General features: G+C 43.0%; 1 protein-coding gene across 6 annotated transcripts in view; it reads right to left on the bottom strand.

Moving 5' to 3' along the window:
- The window catches only part of lpp (LIM domain containing preferred translocation partner in lipoma), a 401,787-nt gene that overhangs the window by 371,874 nt on the left and 11,841 nt on the right, over window positions 1-18,072 (bottom strand). For 2 of the 6 annotated variants that reach the window (XM_060834663.1, XM_060834654.1), the window contains exon 1: window positions 12,353-12,476. The exons of 1 other annotated variant lie outside the window; for it this stretch is intronic. The gene's annotated coding sequence lies outside the window, so the exon portion shown is untranslated. Of the gene's footprint in view, window positions 1-12,352; window positions 12,477-12,696; window positions 12,718-13,217; window positions 13,269-18,072 lie in introns of those variants that run through there. 3 more of the 6 variants (XM_060834661.1, XM_060834662.1, XM_060834658.1) reach the window with 3 other exon arrangements.

Here is an 18,072-nt window from a genome sequence, read left to right on the forward strand (position 1 = left end):
TGGAATATTATACAGTTCGACAATAATATATAGCTAAAGGATCCATCTACAGTAATATGCAACTTACTGAAATTTATTTCAAGTTCTCTCAGTATCATTGGCTCATTCAATTATCTCCTCACTCAGACATCCACTTATCAAAATGCTGTATACTTAAACTGCATTTACATCGTTACTCATCACCACTTGAACTCTGACATCTCAATCCAGGGTTTCCTTCAAGTTGAACATTTTTCCTATTCAGTTTATCATTGTTTTCCACCACTAGACGCAGCATTACTAAATCTCATATCACAGCTTAACATCTGTCACAGGGAAAACGTTAGAAGCTATGCTTAAGGAAGTTATTTCAAGGTATAATTTCAAGGTAAGTGAACAAAGTCAAAGTCATATATAAACAATCTATTGGCTTGAGGTCATAACACATTTTTGGATAAAGGGAAACTTGTCAATATATTTCTTGGTTCCATGAAGGGAAAGTCGTGCCTGACAAATTTATTAGAATTCTTTGACGACACAACAAACAGGATAGAGAAAGGGGAACCAGGAGGTGTAATATATTTGGATTTCCCAAAATGTGTTTATTGGGATCTGTACATAAGGCTACTAATAAGACAAGAGCCCATCGGTTGGGGACACAATATTAAGATGGATAGAGGATTGGCTCAGTGATAGAAGATAAAGAACTGAGATGGGGGCACTTTTTAAGATGACAACCTGCAACTAATGGAGTGTTAAAGAGATCAGTGCTGGGGCTACAATTATTTACAGTATACATTAATAACTTTGGTGAGGAAAATGAATGTATTGCAGCCATGTTCATCACTATTTAAGAACAGAGTGAGAGAGAAAACAGGAAACTTCAGATCTGTTAGCTTTACATCTGCAGTAGGGTAAATGGTTGAATCTATTATAAAACTTGGGAATAATACACATGTGGTTGCTAATGGTCTGACTGGGCATAGTCAGCAAGGATTTGTGAATGGCAAACTGAATTTGATGAGGGGTATTGGAATTTTAAGAAAGGGGTAGAGTTTAAGTTATAGAATTGTAGATTAGCATTTATGGTTCTTCCTTACCCTTGATTAAAGAAATTCGATTGCAGTAAATAGTGATTATCCTGATAATGAAAAACATATGCATATTATTTTAACTTGAAATAGAAGTTCAGTAAAGTTGTGTTATTTGGTGGGTTAATCAAATTCCCACATTTGTGACAACTCCAGGAATAGTGGGCTTGATTTCCAGCAAACAATCCCAGTGAGTCACAATACATACAATACGTTTTGCTGAATTTACTGCCTGAACGGGTTTTAGAAGCATGATTTTACAGTAATTTTCTAAAGAAAATTAGGTAAATACTTGAAGAGAAAGAAAATGACAGAGCTCGGCAGTGTAGGATTCAATTGAACAGCTCTATTAAAAGGCACAAAGAGCTGAAGTATCTCGTTCTATGTAGTACCATCCGAAGATCCTTTCAACACCTGCCCCATCAAACACCTTCACGATCTTAAATCAAATCATCCTCAGTCTTTGCTGGGAAAAAATAACTTCAACCCATTCAATCATTTCAGATCGTTAAAATGCTCTCAATTCTGGTGTTATACTTGTTTTCTCCCCCCCACATTCCCCAGTGTCTGGATGTATGTAATATGGAGATCAGAACTGTTCGTAGTGATCCAACTGTGATCTAACAAAGCTTCTATGTAAGTTTAATACAACTTCACTACTTTGCAATTCTATCTCTTGGAAAAAGAGCCCAGTGCTTTGTTTTGCATGTTTTCATCTGCTAATGTTAAAGGATAGAGAATCAGCAAAGCAATTCAGTGCACACCATTTCCTGACATGCCTCGCTGGACTTTTGCCATCTTCACCACTGACTTTGTCAACTTACACAATCTTTAGTAAAACAAACAGAAATTACATCATAACAACCATTGGCAAGCAGATAGCTCACTGAGTTTCCAGTCAAGGACAAAAATGGAAATTTTGGACTGAGGAATGAAATCATTAGAGAGGACAAGATTAGAAGAAAGTTTTTCAACAGAATTACTGGAATGTGCTTTATGTTACCATAAGTGGTAATTGATGAGGCGATACAAAGAGAAACATTTCTTTTTATGCAGTGATTTGTTATAATCTGGAATGAACTAGAGTAGAGGAAGAAAATTCAAATGTAATTTTCAAGGAATCATGAAATCTTACAGCACGCAAAGAGCCCACTTGAACCAACATTCCTTTAAAAGCATTGTCTAACTAGCCACACTCCACAGAGTTTTCTCCATAAACCCAAAAATCAGTTTTCTTCAATTGTATAAACATAAAACACAGAACTGCGGATGCTGGAGATGTGAAACACACAAAAACAGAAATTGCTGGAGAAACTTAACAGGTCTGAAAGCATCAGTGGAGAGAAAATCACTTTAACATTGAGTCCAATGACCTTTCTTCAGAATTGGTAGCAGCTAGGACTCAACAGTATTTATGCTGATGATAGGCAGGTGGGAGTGACAAGAAGTGAGTGAATAGGTGGCGAGGGAGTCCAATGAGAAAGAGAGAAAAAGAAAGTTTAAGCAGATAAAGGGGATTGAGTTATCAAAACAGGGAAGAAATGGAGCTAGGTAAGTGATAACGGGTTGGTTGGACTGAAAATAACCCATATCATGACAGGATCCGGGTTGTGGAGATGAGTAATAAATATGGGTAAAGGCAATCATGTTCTATGATTATTAACTCAATACTGAGTCCTGAAGAATGTAAGGTCCCCAAGCAGGAAATGAGGGCTGCCCTTCCAGCTTGCATTGAGTCTGTAGCACTGCGGTAGGCCTGAGATAGAAATGTTTGCCAGGGAATGTGATGCTGTGTTGGCCACCTCAGCACAACTTTTCCCAACTTGCAGATCGTTTCAGAGAACATCTCTGGGACACCCACACCAACCAACCCCACCACCCCATGGCTGAACACCTCAACTCCCTCTCCCACTCTACCAAGGACATACAGGTTTTGGGCCTCCTCCTTTGCCAAACTTTACCAGCTGAAGCCTGGAGGAAGACCACCTCATCTTCTGCCTTGGGACCCTGCACCCCCACGGGATTAATGTGGAATTCACCACACTTTCCTCATTTCCCCTCCCCCCACCTTATTCCAGTCCCAAGACTCCAGTTCAGCACCGCCCTCTTCACCTGTCCGTCTTTCCCACCTATCTGCTCCACCCTCCTCTCCTACCTATCACCTTCTCCCCCACCTTCATCTACCTATTGCATTCCCAGCTACCTTCCCCTCAGCCCCACCCCCCTCCAATTTATCTCTCAGCTCCCCCCCAGACCACAAGCCTCATTCCTGATGAACAGCCTATGGCCAAAACATCGATTCTCCTGCTCCTTGGATGCTCCCTGACCTGCTGTGCTTTTCCAACAACACACTCTTGACTCTGATCTCTAGGATCTGCAGTCCTCACTTTCTCCACACTTCTCCCAAAGTACATCATATATCAATTATCTGCATTCGTCTGCATCAACCATGCATCTGCCCGTTTCACCAGCCTGCTTCCATCCTCCAGAACCGTGCTGCTATCCTACTCACTGTCAAATATGAAAAAAGCCGCATTTTATACTATTCATGGGCACAGACCTGGAAGCATTGGTGGAAGGAAGGTGCAGAGGAGGACTGGCTGCCAAAAGGGACCATGAGCATCAATCAACAAAACACATTATTTAAAAATGGGAAATTCCATTCTTCATATTCTTTGTGATGAAATTACAATTCCATCTGAATAAAGCTATACTGTCGATTTTAAGTGTTGGTATACTCAATCCCCGAAGGTTTTCTATTTCATAACACTGTTCAAGTTTTTTTCAAGTTTGAATTATACCCAGGTTCAAGCAAGAAATGCAAAAATCCTAATACCTATCCTTGGGGATCCCACTACATATTTTTCACCATCAGAGAAACATGCATTCACTCGTACTCTATTAATTCACCAATTACATGCCCAAATTCTATTTCTATAATATGCTTCTAAATTCTGAATATGTACATTCAATGATACTTCAGAACAATCCCTACAGTGTGGAAGCAGGCCACTCAACTCATCAGGTCTACAACCACCCTCCAATAGAGCATCTCACCCCTCTATCCTATTCCTGCAATCTTGCATTTTCTACCATTAATCCACCCAGCCTGCTCATCGCTGGACAGTTTGGATATTTAGCATGGAGGACACAGAATGAAATGTGGCTTGATGGGATCATTTACCTTCAGTCATGATGAAGGGGTTTTGCCTGAAACATCAGTTTTCCTATTCCTCAGATGCTGCCTGACCTGCTGTGCTTTTCCAGCACCACTCTAATCTAGACTCTAAGCAGTGAGACCACCTCTGGAATATTGTGAACAGTTTCGGTCCCCTTATTTAAGGAAAGATATACTAGCAACAGAGACTATCGGAGGACATTCGCGTGGTTGACCCCAGGTAAGGAGGGATTATTTAATGAGAAGAGGTTGAGTACATTTGTATTGGAGTTTAGAAGAATGTGAGGCAACCTTATAGAAGCATAAAACGCTTAGAGAACTGAACCAGGTAAATGCAGAAAGGTTGTTTCCTGTTTTAGGAGTGTCTATGGTCAGAGGCATAATCTCAGAGTAAGGAGTCACCCATTTGAGAGAGCGATGAGGAGGAACTTCTTCCCTCAAAGGGTAATAAATCTGTGGAATTCTTTAGCACAGTGGACTGTAAAAGTTGGGACATTCAGTATATTCAAATAGACAGATTTTAATTAGTAAGAGATCAAACATTGAGGGGATAAGGCAGGCATTTTGAGATGAGGATTACAGATCAGACATTATCTCATCCAATGATGGAGCAGACTCAAGAGGCCAAATTACTAATTCTGCTCCTTATGGACAGCTTATGGTCTTATTGTCTTCGAGAAAGGTGGAAATGGAGATCATTCAAAGTATCAGAGGAAAAGTAAGGCTCCTTTGGTGAGTGGCTCTGACGAGATGTAACAATGGTGAAAATATGTAAAGATTTGCTTCAGTAAATTAGAATAAAGCAAGTTCTATTTATCAAATAAATGGAAACTAGAATGAAAATTTAGTGTTATCATTTAATGCGTAAAGGGAAATTACACTTCTTTTCATGCTAGGAGTGTGAGGTCAAAAAAAGATTAGAGTTAGTTCAGTCTAAGAGATAAGATCATTTAGTGAGAAGACACAGACCAATGGGCTGAATGTCCTCCTTTTGTACTATACAACTTCCTGAAACTACGAATTGTATGTGAGAGATACACCAAGTGGGAGACAGAAAGAGAGAGAGTCCGAGAGTGAGTGTGAGAGACAGACAGAGAGACAGCACAGCACAGATGTGAAAGGGGAGCTGTAGCCACCCCAGTCCTCCACAGCACCATTAAGGAGGACAAAGTTAAAAATCACACAGCATCAGCCTATAGTCCAACAGGTTTATTTGGAAGCACTACTTTCGGATCAGTGCTCCTTTGTCAGGTATCTGATATACTATAAGTTGATTTTGTGTGATTTTTAACTTTGCCCAACACGACACCTCCACATCATAACATTAAGGTAAAAAGAAGTGACAAGAGTATCAGAGTGGAATGAGTAGCTATCAATTCCATTCAGGAAGCTGAGAGTACCAGTGAGCTGAGTTGGGATGGTGTTCCGCCTTGCATCAGTTTAACACTGAATTGTCCATTTGATTTGATTGTTATAAACTGCTCAAAACTCAATGGTTTAAGACCACTGTCAACCCTTCAAACTGCAAAATGAACAGAAGCCTGGTGGTCAGTTTGGTAAATCATTCCGAAGGAAAATTCAAGGTTCACTATAGGCTCCACAGACTCTCATTCCTCAAAGACAGCACTATTTTGACTAGTTTAATCTGATCTTGCAGCTTTCCACAAAATCTCAATCATTTCAATGAACATGCATGACATTTCAACATGCTAAATCTTATTGGGCAGCATCAGCACGATTCACAATACACATCATAGGCCCAACATAGACACACAGTAGAGACAGACACAACACAGGCAGAGAAATTGACACAGCACAATTACATGACACAGGACAGACCATGACAGAATGGACTAAGACAATACAACACATGCACATGATGTAACACAAACAAACACAGTGCACATCGTCACAATGAATAAAACATTGTAACTGTATATAATATGGAAGACAACAGACAGACATGTCATGTACAATGCTACCTTGTAGACACATCGATGGCCCATAATTTTGTTCCCAGGTTATGGGTCTAGGTTGGAAGAAATCTCATGTCCCTTGAACCCGACCTTTGAAATTTTCAGTCTGGGAACAATTCTGGGAGTAGGATGCGTGACCCAGTACAACCCGAGAGATGCCAGTTCCCAAGTTTACGATTCGGAAAGTCTGCCTTTCCCTTGTACCGACTGAATGACCTCTGTCCTTCCCTCCCATGCCAACTTGCATATTATCCAGTATGTGCGTAATTAGCAGGCATCCTGACAAAACAAGGTATTACAAGTATATTGATGATATCATTACTGCAAAAAAGTCTCCTTGATAGAAAAAGCCCACTACAGTCAAATTGCTTCAACCAATCCCTAATTAAAACAAACACCACTTAAATGTTCAATGTACTTGTAAACAAATATCTCACCTAAAGTGCATAGTCACTTTGTCAACAAACATTTCTATCCATTGTGAAAATTATAATTTATGAACTCAATCATGCAGCATAAATCCTATCATCTTGTATTTAATGACACTCTGAAATACCTGACACTTTTTTTAATTGTCCACATTTTATTTTCAGTGAATCATAGATTCCCGACAGTGTGGAAACAGGCCCTTCGACCCAATACGTCCACATCAACCTTCTGAAGAGTAACCCACCCAGACCCATTCTCCCAACGCATTATCCTATATTTGTCCCTGACTGATACACCTAACTTACACATCCCTGAACACTATGGACAACTTAGCATGGCCAATTTGTCGAACCTGAACATCGGTGGAGTGTTTGAGGAAACCAGAGCACCCAAAGGAAACCCACGCACACATCGGGGGAGAGTGTGCAAACTCCACACAGACAGTCGCCTGGGGTTGGAATTGAACCCAGGTCCCTGGCACTGTGAGGCAGCAGTACTAACTACTGAGCCACCGAACCTGGTGTTGTGTGATTTTTAACTCTGACAAAGTTTGCCAGTCCCAATGATATTATGCAATTTGTACACAAAAGCAAGGCTTTTCACGCAGCCAAAAGGGTGTCTTTTCTCCAACTTACCTCCTGGAATCAGGTCCAAAGGGATACCTTACCCTGCCCATTTACTATGACTCCTTATACCCTTCTGCCAAATTAGTGTCCACCCAGCATCATTTCCACTTCACCAATCATTCATGAGAACAATTTTTTAGAAATTCTTATACTGCAGAGTATACACTCATGCCTTTCTCAATATCATTCACAAAGGAACTGTCATAATTTACACTCATAACCTTCTGAACTTTTGTTGAAGGGAAGGTCATTGATGAAGCAGTTGAAGATGCTTAGGCCTAACTTCTGATGTCTCCTCAAGGTAGAGTCCTAGGCCCAACCATCTTCAGCTGCTTCACCAATGACCTTCCCTCCAATACAAGGTCAGAAGTGGGGATACACAATGCTCAGCAACATTCGGAAATCCTCAGATACTGTCTAAATGTAGCAAGACCTGGAAAACTGCCAGGTTTGGGCTAACAAGTGGCAAGTACCATTCATGCCACACAGCTATCAGGCAATAACCACATTCAGCAAGAGAGAATCTAACCATTGTTCCTTGATATTCAATGACGTTACCATCATTGAATCTGCCACTATCAACATCTCGGGAGTGGGAGTGTATCATTAAACTAAACTGGACAGGCTATTAATTGATTTCATTTTAAACTATATTTTATTCATAAAATCATCAGTATGTACATACAGAGTTCTGAATAATATCTGTAAAGTATTTTCACAGAAAAAAGTGCATTTAAGTTTTGCCATTTCTCACAGCTTCTCAGAGTTGCAAAAAAAAAGGCATTTCTACTTATGCAGGAAAGGTGTACGTTACCTTTGAGCCACGAGACAGGTCTGATAACTGAATGTGCCTCACTGTACTTTGGCTGAAAGACCCTTGTTGGAAGTCTTTCCTCACTGTGCCTTGGTGGCAGTTGCTCCAAGCTATAGTGCATCCTTCAGCACGCAGTCTGGACTTAGAATGTGCTAGTCTGTAACACTCAGTCGAGGTCAACTCTTTACACCGGATGACCAACAAGTTTTGAGCAAATCAAAGAGGATCTTTCACCAAGTCGACAGTCCTCCAGGTGCAATCAATGTTTGTCTCGGTGTGTGTCCTGGGGAACAGCTCACAGAGCATGGAGTCCTGCATCATGGAACAGCTCAGGATGAACCACAACAAAAAGCACTACATCTCACTGTAGACCGTCTTTGCAAAAGCACATTGCAGAAAGAGATGTGTGACAGTCTCTTTGTCAGCACAGCAACTTTGAGGGCAGCGTGAGCTGGGACTCAGACAACAGGCATGTGTGAGACATTAGATGGGCAGTGCCTTTCTTATCATGAGCCAAGCTACATCTTTGTGTTTGTTGGAAAATTCTGGTGACAAGGCATTTTGACAAATATCTTGGACAATCTGCTCAGGGAACCACACAACAGGGTTTACCCGCCTTTTCCTGAGGGGTTCGAGGACACCAAGTGCTGACCACTTCCTGACAGACTTAGTCAAAGAGTCAAAGAAATGTACAGCATGGAAACAGACCCTTTGGTCCAACTCATCAATGCCGACCAGATATCCCAACCCAATCTAATCCCACCTGCCAGCACGCAGTCCATATCGCTCAAAAACCTTCCAATTCATATACCCATCCAGATGCCTTTTACATGTTGCAATTGTACCAGCCTCCACCACTTCCTCTGGCAACTCACTCCACACATGTACCATCCCCTGCTTGAAACATTTGCCCCTTAGGTCTCTTTTATATATTTTGTCTCTCACCCTAAACCTATGTCCTTTAGTACTGGACTCACCCACCCAAGGGAAAAGACCTTGTTTATTTATCCTATCCATGCCCATGATGATTTTATAAGGTCACCCCTCAGCCTCCAGTACTCCAGGGAAAGCAGCCCCAGCCAGTTCAATGTCTCCCTATAACTCAAATCCTCCAACTCTGGCAATACCCTTGTAAATCTTTTCAGAACCCTTTCAAGTTTCACAACATCTTTCTGATAGGAAATTACATGCAATATTCCAACAGTGGCCTAACCAATGTCCTGCACAGCCACATGATCTCCAAACTCCTGTACTCAATACTCTGACCAATGAAGGAAAACATACCAAACGCCTTCTTCACTATCCTATCTACCTGCGACTCCACTTTCAAGGAGCTATGAACCTGCACTCCAAGGTCTCTTTGTTCAGCAACACTCCCTAGGACCTTACCATTAAGTGTATAAGTCCTACTAAGATTTGCGTTCCCAAAATGCAGCGCCTCGCATTTAACTAAATTAAACTCCATCTGCCACTTCTCAGCCCATTTGCCCATCTGGTCAAGATCCCGTTGCAATCTGAGGTAACCTTCCTCAATGTCCACTACACTTCTAATTTTTATTGTCAAAGATATTTTCTTTTAAAACTTTTCCATGAGGAACAGGTGATACGAAATGATCCAACTACTCCGAGTATTCCATGGTAGCGAAGACAGTTCCATCGTTCATAATACTAGGCACAGGTAGAACCTCAGTATGTAGAAACACTTGATGTTTATGTACCAAGGGTCTGCACACAGCTTGATGCATCTGCACACAAAAGTGGCCATCAGAATGAGGGCAGAGTTGGATATGTCCCCGCCATAACTCTTATCCAGAGCTTTATATGTGATATCCCTGTGGACATGGTCCACTTTTAACCACCAAATGAAGTGGAACATGACTCAGATGACAGGCCATTTTAATACTATGGCTACAAGAAGCTAGGAATCTTGCAATGAATAACTTAACTCCTACCTCGCCAATACCTGTCTACTGCTCACGTGGAATAAGTCAAGAATACACTCCACCTGTCTTGAAGAGCACAGCTCCAACAAACTCAAGAAGCTTGATAATAAACTGCAACTTTAGTTGGCACCACATCTGCAAACATTCAGTCCTACAGCACCTACAATCAGTAACAGCAGTGTGCCCCATCTAGAAGATACACTGCGAAAATTCACTGAGACTAAGTAAGACCTTAAGAGGTAGGAACAGAAGTGGGCCATTCAACCTACTGAATCTGCTCTGCTATTCAATTCATGGCTAATCTGATAATCCCCTCCAAGCCACTCACCATCCTGACTTGGAAATATATCACCGTTCCTTCAGTGCCCAAATCCTAGAATTCCCTCCCTTTTAGAATTGGGGGTTTATCTACAACAAATGGACAGCAATGGTTCAAGAAGGCAGCTCACAATCACATTCTCCAAGGCAACTAGGGATGGACAATAAATGCTGGCCCAGCTAGAGGTGCCCACATTACATGAATGAATCAAATAAATAATATTTTGGTTCTTTTAGAGACTTCTCGAAAGGTTAGACTATTCCAAGGGGTTTAAATATCATTTATGCACAATGCACAGTTCACAGTCTCAAAAGGCACCTGGACACCCCCAGAGGATCCCTGATCTTCATTCCCAAAGCATTCTACAATCATATCTACAGATCTCAAAATGCATGCTCTAGCAATCCAAAAGAAATGCAATGAGAACAAACCTGTTCTTATCTAGTTCAACCTCCGCTTAACAGGCTCCAGACACCAGGGACTCCAAACCTTCATTTCACTGAAGGCAGTTGACCACTTAAATGGCCTGCTGCCTCCAGGAACTGTGTTTATGTAAATATGGCTTCCCCCTATTTCCTGCCACTGGAAACATCAGTGACACTGGGTTTGGGATAAGACTCTGGAGTCTTGACTTCCTCCAGCATTTTCACTGCAATGGAATTGCTGTCGATCATGCGCAAGTCAGGCTATTGTATACAATCAGCAAACATATAACAGAAGCATACAAAACAGATGCAGGAGATATATTGCAAACTCAACAAACAAAACTTAAATATCACAGACACAACTTACATATCACTGACATACACCTTATAGACACAAATGGAATATTGTTCTGATAACTATGAACAGCAGAGATTGAAAAGACATGTTGCAGCAGGGAGGTTGTCCTCAAAGGGTTAACATTTATACTATTAACGAGTACAGAAAAATATAACAATCAGAGGGACACCACCCAGTTCAATGTGCAGACAAATTATTTATGGCCTAGTGTACACTCTGTGTATCTCCATCTTTCTGTCTCAGTGTATCTCTCTCTCTCGCTGTGCACTGTCTTTTTCTCTTTCTATTTCTTTCTCCCTCCCTTTCTGTGTATGCATGTCCCTCTATGTCTTTTTCCCTCCCAATGTGACCATCTCCAAACCTTTCTGTCTGTCTTTCCCCTCTTCCATGATGGTCTCTGCCTCCCTTTGTGCATCTCTCTCTCTCTGTCTTTCCTATTCTGCCTCTCCCTTTCTCCTTCCTGTACCCTGTCTATCGCTTCCTTCTGCCCTCTCTCTCTCTCACTTTCTGTCTTTCCTAATGTATGTGTGTGTGTGTGTGTGTGTGTGTGTGTGTGTGTGTAAGCTCCTCTCTCTCCCCTTTTCTGTTTATTTGTTTTTCTCTCTTCCTCTATCACTGTCTCCCTAACTCGGTCTCCCTCTCTGCTACTGCACCCCTATCTGTCTCACCCCCACCTGTGTGTGTGTATGTGTCTCTCCACACTCTGCCTGTCTGACTCCCCTTCTTTCTCTGTATCTCTGTCTCTCCCTCCCAGCATTCTCTCTCTCTTTTTTGTCACTACTTCACTTTCCCCATCCTTTATCCCCTTTCTCTCTCTCTCTTTCACTTTCTCGGCCTCTTTCCCTCTCTCTCATTCTTCCCCATCTCTCTTGCACTGTCTCTCTCCTGCATTCTCCTTCCATCACTCCCTCTGCCCCAGTATATCTGTCTCTCCCCTCCATCTGTCTCTTTCCCTGTATTTTTTCCCTCTCTCTGCTTCTCACACTTTCACACTGCACCCATTTCACTCTTCCTCCGTCTCCTCTCTATCTATCCCTGATTCTTTCCCTCTCTGTCTTTTCTACTTTCACTTTTCTCCCTCTCCCTCTTCCATGTTCTTGTTCAAACCTGCTTTGTCTGTTCCCTTTCAGGAACTATTTTTTTTCTCTGAGATGGGAGGGGCAGGGTTCTCCCTTTCGCCCCTAAACTCAAATTAAAAGAGTTGTTTCACTTACAGAGAGGTTAGGCCAAGTTAGCATTAGGCAGCAGCAGCAGCAGCAGCAGCCTATCCTTCAGACCTCAGGCCCAGTGCTCACACACAGCACAGCTACTGACAGGAAACCTACTGGAAAGATAACCAAATCCTCCCTCCTACATCCCTCCCCTTTCCTCCCATCCCAACAACTGCTCAACAATTCCAAATATGGAAAACTACCATAAACTGCACAAGAACTACCGCTACAAACCCTACTCTTCAGAAGACTCAAAAGCAAGAATTGTCCCACAGAGCAGCTTCTGTCACTCCCCATGAATACGCAAAGCAAATCCTTCTCTAACTTAATCCAAAACCTGCACACACCAGCAGCAAGGAGTTTGGTTGTGCTCGTTCAATCTCAAGACAGTTTATCCACTGCATCACCGGCCAAGTTCACTTGATTAGAATCAGTGCGTCAGATGGTAACATGTTTAAAATTAACACTTTACATTCTGAAATGTATATCACATACCTTCACAGTGTCGTCACTTCTAAAGCAAAAATAAAGTGACTGGCTGCAGTGCAGGCATTAGGCTGAATGCGGTCAGACACGATCAGGTTATCACAAAGATGGTCATTCACAACAATGAAACAGAAGTATGCAGCTCATCCGACAAGACCTGCAATGCTGCAAGGCTCACCTCACCTTCCTCCATCCACATGCAAACACCTCCTATTCCCTCCTCCACACCCCAGACTAAGTGAGTTCTATTTAAAGATCATGAAGACAGATCAAAAAAATAATTATACAGGCTAATGGAATATTGCCTTTCATCTCAGAGCAGCAGGTTTACAAAGGGTGTGAAAATGGTGCTGCAGCAGTTTACACAAAGCTTTACACTGACCACTCATCTGGAGTCATCGGGGTTAGATCAGGAACCTCTCCTGCAGATGCCGTTCCTGGAGGGCGAGCAGCACACAGCTGCCAGAATGATCCTGGGATGAAATGGTTAAATTACAAGGACCAATTGCACTCACAGAGCTTATATTTTATTGAGTTTAGATGAAGGGGTGATCTGATTGAGGTATTTCAGATTATGAAACAGGTTGTTAAGTTTGATACAGAGACACAAATTCCTCTTGTGGGAGAATCCAGAACAAGGCAGCAGAATTTTAAAATTTGAGGCCATTCATGGTGATGTCAGGCAGAACATCTTCACACAGAGAGAACTAAACACAAGCCTGGAATTCTCTCCACCAGACACCCTCCATCTTTTCTCTCCAACCCCATCTTTCTCTCTCCATCTTCTGTCTCTCTCTCTCTCCAATCCCTCCTTCAACACTGGTATCCATCACCTAATTCTCTTGCTAGCTATCCAACTGCTCCAATCTCTCTGACCCTTCTTCCATTTACATCTGCCACCCTTCTCTCTCTCCAAGCCCTCCCCTCTTTCCTCACGCACTCTCTCTTTCTCTTCCTACATTCCCTCCTCTCTCTCCAAACCCCCCCAACATTGAAAACATTAAAAATGAAAGAGAGATGGATTAAGGCAAAATTGGGTAAATGTAATTAAAACCATTTACAAGCAAGGACACGTGGGGCCAAATGGCCTCTCTCCATGCTGTAACTTGCATCAACGTCTCTGTAATAAACACAGTATCCAGAAATCAAGGCACAGAGGGTGTGAGCTCTCTATACAGACAGGTACTGGCAGGCACACATTCCCGGCGCATTTGTACAAGTGAGAACACAGTTAAGGTGAATATTTTGCAGCCATCTCTACATTTGACAATGTGGACAGTTGAGCTACCTAGACCACTGTACACTACCTGCCGAATGCCCATGCAGTGCACCCAAACACTATGCATCGCCCCCTGACCACCTATTTTTGCCTGGTCAACTACAAACCGGCCCGACCACTCACTCATTGCTTAATATTTGCCCACTGACTGGCCAACATTTGCCCCTCACTGCTCCCTGAATGGCCTCATACTTCCCCCTGAAGGTACTGCCCCTGACTGCCTACGCATTGCCTTCTGACCATTCGCATGTTAACTGAATTCCTACAAACTTTCCCTGACCAGACACACTGTCCCTTGACTTCCTGCACACTGAGCCCTGACCAGCCAAGTACTGCCTTCTAACTGTCCACACACATGCCCATCTGCCCACGCACTGCTCCCTGACTGCCCTCATACTTCCTGCTGATGACACATTGCCTTTTGACACGCCCACACAATGCACCTCTGGGAGACATCATAACCCACACTTTGGGGCACCGAAAGCAACAAACTGAAGCACTCATCACCCAGAAATGTTTCTCACCCAATGCTCCTTACCCATCTCCCCATTGCCCATCTCCCCCAACGTCTGTCCCCATCTCTCATTCCCTCATCAATCTCTCTCATCACCCTTCCCTAACTTCCTATACCCAACTGTAACTCACCAATCTGCCATTGCTCATACCCCATCATCCATCATGAATCTCCCATTTCCATTGCTCAGCATCATCATAGTCAAATGCTACAAATGATTACATAGACTGCAGAATTTCTTTAGAAATCAAAAGGTACAATACTAAAGCTTGTTATAGGAAACACTTAAAATCATATCGAGTGCTATCAGACTCTGCCAGCTCTCTGCCTATCAGCTTAGCTCACCACTTCCCCAAATAGAGTCATAGAGATGTACAGTGTGGAAACAGACCCTTCCGTCCAACCCGTCCATGCCAACCAAACATTCCAACCTAACCTAGACGCATTTGCCAGCAGCCAGCCCATATCCCTCCAAACCCTTCCTATTCATATACCCATCCAGATGTCTATGAAATGTTGCAATTGTACCAGCCTCCACCACTTCCTCTGGCAGCTCATTCCATTATACACCACCCTCCGTGTGAAAATGTTGTCCCTTAGGTCTCTTTTATATCTTTCTTCTCCCACTCTAAACCTATGCCTTGTAGTTCTGGACTCACCCACCCAAGGGAAAAGACTTTGTCTAATATCCTATCCGTGCCCCTCATGATTTTATAAACCTTTATAAGGTCATCCTGCAGCCTCCAATGCTCCAGAGAAAACAGCTCCAGCCTTTTCAACATCTCCCTATAGCTCAAATCCTCCAACCCTGGCAACATGCTTGTACATCTTTTCTGAACCCATCCAAGTTTCACAGCATCGTTCTGATAGGAAGGAGACCAGAATTGCACGCAATATTCCAAAAGTGGTTGAACCAACATCCTGTACAGCACAGCATGACCTCCCAACTCCTATACTCAATATTCTGACCAATAAAGGAAAGCATACCAAATGCCTTCTTCACTGTACTATCTACCTGCGACTCCACTTTCAAGGAGCTATGAACCTGCACTCCAAGGCCTCTTTGATCAGCAACATTCCCTGGAATGTTTCTTGTTTTCGGGGTCATATTTTGTGTAAGAACATGTAGCAAGTCTCTTCATGGGGTTTGCTTCAAAAGCACAAGGTTTTATTTATTGTTGCAGTAACAAGTTCCTAGTATCTAGTCAATACATCATTCTTCCTGGAAAGGGTTGCATTGCTGAATATAAATACATGTTCGAACATGAGGAAGAACTTCCTTGCTTTTCTCCCAACAACATCAAGGGATTTTTATATCCGAAGGAAAGGATGGATGAAGTCTCAGTTTTATGTTCCACAAAAAGACAGCACCTCTGATAGTGCAGCACACCTTCAGTATTGTCCTCCAAAAGTGCACTGTTCTTCTGTAGGGACCATTGAACAATGCAGCACTCCCTCAGTACTGACCCTCTGACAGTGCAGCACTCCCTCAGTACTGACCCTCTGACAGTGCAGCACTCCCTCAGTACTGACCCTCCGACAGTGCGGCACTCCCTCGGTACTGACCCTCCGACAGTGCAGCACTCCCTCGGTACTGACCCTCCGACAGTGCAGCACTCCCTCAGTACTGACCCTCTGACAGTGCAGCACTCCATCAGTACTGACCCTCTGACAGGACAGCACTCCCTCGGTACTGACCCTCTGACAGTGCAGCACTCCCTCGGTACTGACCCTCCGACAGTGCAACACTCCCTCAGTACTGACTCTCCGACAGTGCATCACTCCATCAGTACTCAGCCTCCTGCAGTGCAGCACTCACTCAGTATTAACCCTCCAACAGTGCAGCACTCCCTCAGGACTGACCCTCCGACAGTGCAGAACTCCCTCAGTACTGACTTTCTGACAGTGCGGCACTCTCTCAATATTGAACCTCTGATAAAAAAATGCTCCTTCAGTACTGCCCTTCTGATAGCACAACACTCCCTTAGCTTTTTTCTGTGTGTTCATGGGATATGATTGCCATCAGCTAACTTTCCCATACATAACTGAGGTTGGTAGTTAGGAGTCAGCCACATTTCTGAGAGTCTGGAGTCATATTTAGCCCAAGCCAGACTAGGACAGCAGGTTTCCTCCCCTATACACCTTCCAAACACACAACCATGTCCAGCTAGAAGGACAAGGGCAGCAGGTACTTGGGAAAACCACCACCTTCAAGTTCTCCTTCAAGTCCCTCACCAACCTGACGTGAAACTATATCATTGTCACTTCACTATCGGTAGGTCAAAATCCTTGAATTTCCTCCCTAAGGACGTTGTGGATTTATCTACGGCACAAGGTCTATAGTAGTTCAAGAAGGCAGCTCACCACCACCACCTTCTCAAGGGCAACTAGGCATGGCAATAAACGATAGCTAGCCAGCAACACAAGCATCGCAAGTGAAGAATAAAGAAGTTATTATTTTATATGAGTAAACCAGGTTTTTTTTCCTAACAATCAACAGTAGTTACATAGTCACCATTAGAGTAGATTAGATTAGATTAGATTACTTACAGTGTGGAAACAGGCCCTTCGGCCCAACAAGTCCACACCGACCCGCCGAAGCGCAACACACCCATACCCCCACATTAACCCTTACCTAACACTACGGGCAATTTAGCATAGCCAATTCACCTGACCCGCACATCTTTGGACTGTGGGAGGAAACCGGAGCACCCGGAGGAAACCCACGCAGATACGGGGAGAACGTGCAAACTCTACACAGTCAGTCGCCTGAGTCAGGAATTGAACCCGGGTCTCAGGCGCTGTGAGGCAGCAGTGCTAACCACTGTGCCGCCCACAAATTAGGCGAGCTTAAAAACTAAAATTAAAAATTATCAATCCAAATTTCACCATGTGGCATCTTTGGGTTTGATCCAAATCATTAGCCTGAGGCTCTTTATTGAGTCACTGCAGTATAGTGTACTGAATACAGTATACACTACAGTACCACTACATCGGCTCTCAACCAACACTGTCTTAGTGCTGGTCATCCAACATTGCAGCACTTCCTCACTAATGACCTTCCAACAGAGCAGCGCTCCCTCAGCCAGGCCATTCTGTAGTGTGACAATCCCTAAGTACTGACCATTCAACAGTGTAGCACTCCCTCAGTAATTTATCCTTTGACAGTGCAGCTCTCCATCAGTACTGACCCTCCAACAGTGCGGCATTCGCTTCATTCTGACTTTCCCAATAAAGAAACATTCTCCTTAGTACTGATACATTGCCAGCTAAATTGCTGTCTATCTCCTTTGTCACTTGTTCCTGACTCCACCTCTCTGATCTTATTCATTTACCTATTTTGGGGCATCTTATCAAAGGAATTTGAAAACTACATGAATTACATCTTAGCATTAACATTATCGCCTTCCTGGTTCCCTCTTCAAGAAATTCAATAAATTTGGT

The sequence above is a fragment of the Hemiscyllium ocellatum genome, chromosome 13 (genome assembly GCF_020745735.1).
Source record: "Hemiscyllium ocellatum isolate sHemOce1 chromosome 13, sHemOce1.pat.X.cur, whole genome shotgun sequence".
Lineage (NCBI taxonomy): Eukaryota > Metazoa > Chordata > Chondrichthyes > Orectolobiformes > Hemiscylliidae > Hemiscyllium > Hemiscyllium ocellatum.